The sequence below is a fragment of the Glycine soja genome, chromosome 10 (assembly GCF_004193775.1).
Source record: "Glycine soja cultivar W05 chromosome 10, ASM419377v2, whole genome shotgun sequence".
NCBI lineage: Eukaryota > Viridiplantae > Streptophyta > Magnoliopsida > Fabales > Fabaceae > Glycine > Glycine soja.
In genome coordinates, this window is record NC_041011.1 from 6,817,195 (window position 1) to 6,821,925 (window position 4,731).

Here is a 4,731-nt window from a genome sequence, read left to right on the forward strand (position 1 = left end):
ACTATATTTTCTTTTATAATTACTAAGACAGTTTTTACTATTGACCGTCTTTAATTTTAAGTTAAATAATAAATTAAATTTTTATTGCTCATGGCTACTCGAATTCCACTTCTCCTTCCATTGTGCTTCTCGTGCCTACTGGAATTCCACTTCTCCGTCCATTGTGCTTCCCATGCCCTTGACTTCTTCCCAAAACTAAAAATGATGAGAAGGATTTTCCCAGATCGAGAGATAAACCAAAAGTCCCAAACTCATTTAGGGAAAAACCAGATGGAGAGAACTCCACGGCAAAAATGTTCATAACTCTCAAATCACGGCGCCGAAGAAGGTATTTTCCTCTTGCTTGTATTCATCTTCTTTTTCGTTGAACCACATCCACCATAATCAACAGTTGGCGCCTACATTCATTTTCAACCTTCCAACCATCGCAACACCACCAAATTCGCACGACCACCACCATCCAAACACCACCGCTTCTGCATGCTACCACCGTTGACACCACAACCACCCAAACACTATCGCAACCGCGCGTCGCCACTGAAATAATGCCAGATCTGTACCCTAAACCCCCTTCATGTAGCAGATCTATTCCCTAAACCAGGAGTGCGCTCAATGCCTGCTTCACTCTGCGAATCCGAGCCTGCTACATTTCCTATTCTTGTTAAAGTTTGTTTTAAATGTACAGGTATGGCAAGAAAAATTGGAAGTTAATCCTAGATTCCATTCGTAATTTTAATGAGTCGCGCCTTTTTTTTTTTGCTACATTTCCTACTTTTTTTTTGCTTTTAGCCTACTTGGACTTGCTCCGCTAGCTGAACGTGTTAGCTTCCTGACTGAGTAAGTTTGCATGTCATCTCCTAACTCTATAGACTCACTACAATTTTATATATGTTTATAACTTCTTTTTTAATTCTTATAACTTCTTTTTTAATTCTTGGTTTGTGTGGATGTTAATTCAATTGGAGGGCTTTTGAATGCAACATGTGGAAATGCAACCGAGATGATCATAGCATGATTAGCACTTCACCAGAACAAAGTTCATGTTGTGAAGTTGTCCCTGCTGGGTTCCATTCTCTCAAACCTTCTCTTGGTTCTTGGTAGTTCACTCCTCTATGGTGGTTTAGCCAATCTTAAGAGAGAACAAAGATATGACAGAGTATGCAGGTCAGTGTGGATATGATATTGAAACGGTATGATGACAATCCGAGATTGTACTTCACTTGTGTCCTTAACACTTGATGTTCATGTATTATTTTCAATGTTGCACTTATTACTTTTAGTCAGTTAACTATTGTGAGTGTAATTAAAAAAGTTTATCGTTGTCTGTTTGTGGTCTTTTTGTTGGATTTGTGGTGCCTATGTTTTAGAGCAGGATGGTAATCTCCACACCAAGTTTGTCATTTGTGTTCCATATTACCCTATAATGTGTTGTTGCTTTAATCTCATGAATTGTATTTCTAGCTACTTTTCACTGACAAGGCATGTCTTTTTTATTCTTGTTTTTCTTTAATCTATAGGATGTGGCAATTGCTTATGGATTCAATGCTATTAGGGATCAAGCAGTAGTAGATAATAAAGGCTCGAAGAGGTTGGTTCCTTCCTTAACTCTACTTCCTCTGAATTAGCTCAGTGATCTTATCAAAAAAGAGGTATAGATCAAAATAACATAACATATTACTGTTGTCATTGAAGTAACCAAAATTAATTTTTTTGTTACATTTTACCACATTTATTTTTGTTGAATTATGTGAATGAAAATGAATATTTCATGCTTTAATTTTCCTTGACTCTACTTCCTCTTGGACCCATATATCACACAACATTTTCTAGCCATACCTTATCACAAGCTATGTGTGTGAATGTGACATTCTTATGAATCTATGGATCATGACGTACGACACTTAATGTGCAGTCATCTGTTGAAACTCAAGTTACTAATTTGAAGTGACCAATTATATTTAAGCTTGGTTTTTTAAATTATGGGGCCCACCTAATGCAGCCATCCTGAGAATGAAAATATGCTAGAGATTGAGATCCTATCAAAGATTATTATGTTGGGATAATGTGCACCTTTAGCTAGATTAGTTAATTAATGTAATTTTTTTAACCATGTTCTTCTTTAGACTTGAGACATTAAATTAAATTTATGCATGCATATAGGGATGGGGGACAAATACAAGGTAGACAAGGACCCGCCTCTCGGTACCATAATGGCCTAATAGTTAAGTGTTAATTATATATAGAAATTGACAAGAAAAGAAAAATAAGAGAACAAAACAACAATTTGGTTATGAGAAGGCTTGTGCAACAAGAGACTGTACATTTACTTGGATTTATCTTGAGAAAGGAATCTATTACGGGTTTGTATATGATCATGATTGATGAGATAACTATTTTTTTAATAAATAAAAGAAGTGTGAGTACAATTATTATTAACTAGCAATATTGTTGAGAGTTGTTATACTCTCAAGGTTTACATGGAAAACTAATATATCAGAATATATATTTGACATGCTTGATTTCAAGGCTTACATTTCAAAGGAAATATATATTTGGTTGCCAACTAAATAACTTGGTAATTGTGATCTTAGATTCAAATATTGTGTGTATTATATTTATATAGAGCCACGGGCAAGAAACATAACATAAGTGTTACATCCATGACTCCTTAAAAGACGTTTCTTGTAGTGCTTTTCTAGCTCTCCCTTGGCAATTGCTGGTTTGGAGGATTTTTTTTTTATGTTTGTGATGTGCTGGAGATGATAAGATATACGTTTTATGTAAGAAATAAGAAAAGAACATTGATTATTTAAATCTTGGCAATATAAAAGTTTTGATGATCCTTTGCATCTGGAATGTGGCCCACAATCTCACGTGCCTAATATTTTCTTATTTTTTGCTTAGTGTAATCACTTATGTTAAGAATGTAAAAACATTTTGTTGTTTGCAGGAGGTGGACAAGATTGTTGATGGAAGGGAGAGTTCAGAGTAATTACTTTTCCTAGTAATATTTTCCAGTGTTACAGTAATTACCTGATATTTGAATAGGATGTACATTTTTAAATTCCCCTTTGTTATGCATTTATTTTTCCAAATGTTAAACCTCAAATGAACTGCTATCTGATTGTTATTACTATTCAAAATCTTCTATGTTCCCAAATAAAGTCAAAGGATTGGTCTTTTTAAATTCAAATTCCAATTTTTTTTTTCATTTTTCCTTCTAGTCTTTTTTTTTCATTTACTGAAACCTGCAACAACTATTTTATTCACCGTTTTGTTGTATACTTAAAAAAAAGGCAGGCCTAGTTGTTGGCTTGCCTTGACTGTTATGTACTTTAGATATTATTTTTTTTTAATAAAAAGTTAACTTTCATTGAGTTTCTTTTATATGTTTGATTCATCCGTGTTTATATACTGTTTGTTTCTCCTGTCCAGTGAATTCATGAAATGCTTTGTGCGTCATTTGGGGTTAATAGTTTGAGATTTTTCCAAAGAGGAAGAATGACATTTAGTAGGTATGAACTAGCTCCTCATCCTTATTTTGAACTACATATTAGGAAATATGAGATAGGTCATGAATTTTGTCTTACAGGATATGAGATAGGTCATGAAATTGATCTTACATTAATCAAAATTTAGGATGATACTGTTAATCAAAATTGATCTTACATAATCATTTAGATAGCCTAATGACACCCTTTATGTTTTACAACTTGTTTTGCTTCATTTTTTTTAACATTGCACATTTGTACATGATGCTTAATTTTGGTTCTTTTACATTTTTTTTCTCCAGATGTTTATCATGAAAAGTAAGAGGTTTTTGATCATGAAGCAGGTCAGTGTTATAAATGTATACGCAATGCTTTATTATATTTGTATTATGTTTTATTGTTTTGTTTACATCTTTAGTTCATGGTTTGTCATCAGAGTTTCATTATTTATTCTAATATGTTGTTTGGTTTTCTAACATAATTGGATTTAATTATTTTTTTTACTAATTTAATTCTGTTCAACTTATGTTCCTCTGAAAGCTAAATATCTACCTATGCACGCAGTTGATTTCAGGAATATATTCAAGATGGCATTGACTGGGCTAAAGTTGAATTTGAAGACAACAAAGTGATACACTATGCTAAACAAAGAAGAAGATTTGAACAGATGGAAATAGTGAAGATAGGTTTTCTGGTGCCTTGTTATTTCCTTTGATAAATTTTGCATTCTCTCTTTGAATTAATTTCATTTTTGCTATTAAATGACCTTATACTAAAATTTTAACGTTTTCTTCTTCTTAAAATTCAGGTTGCAGTGTACCCATGAAATGTCTCGGCCTTGCACATGTCTAAACCACAAGGATTTAAGTACTCTAGTGGACAATATATTTTTGTGAACTGCCCAGATGTCTCGCCTTTTCAATGGTAAGTGAACATTCGTTTTCTTAATATTTTTATAGCATATTACCATTAAAATCATGGGAGAGACGTTAACAAAAAAAATTAATTTGCTTCTTTGTAAATTTCCCATGGAAGTGGTAGATATATACCAGACTTGGGAAAATGACGTGGTAGGAAGGATTGAGAACAACTTCACATTTTATTGCATGTTATTTATTATGAGATTTATCTTTATTATAATTAAAAAGACTTATTTGATTAAAGTTTTTAGTTTTTTTTAAGGAAAAAGATTTTAGTTATGTCTAACCGATTACGATAATTAAAACTATGTATTATAGTA

At 32.7% G+C, this 4,731-nt stretch overlaps 1 long non-coding RNA gene across 2 annotated transcripts; it reads left to right on the plus strand.

Moving 5' to 3' along the window:
• Positions 1–954: 954 nt before the first annotated feature.
• On the plus strand, positions 955–4,422 carry LOC114369878. Of its 2 annotated transcripts, XR_003657733.1 has the most exons (7): positions 955–1,164; positions 1,518–1,588; positions 2,951–2,988; positions 3,436–3,515; positions 3,794–3,835; positions 4,056–4,185; positions 4,300–4,422. It is a non-coding gene; the product is annotated as an uncharacterized LOC114369878 (long non-coding RNA). The 2 variants fall into 2 exon arrangements; XR_003657732.1 differs by having other exon boundaries at positions 4,056–4,422.
• Positions 4,423–4,731: the final 309 nt, after the last annotated feature.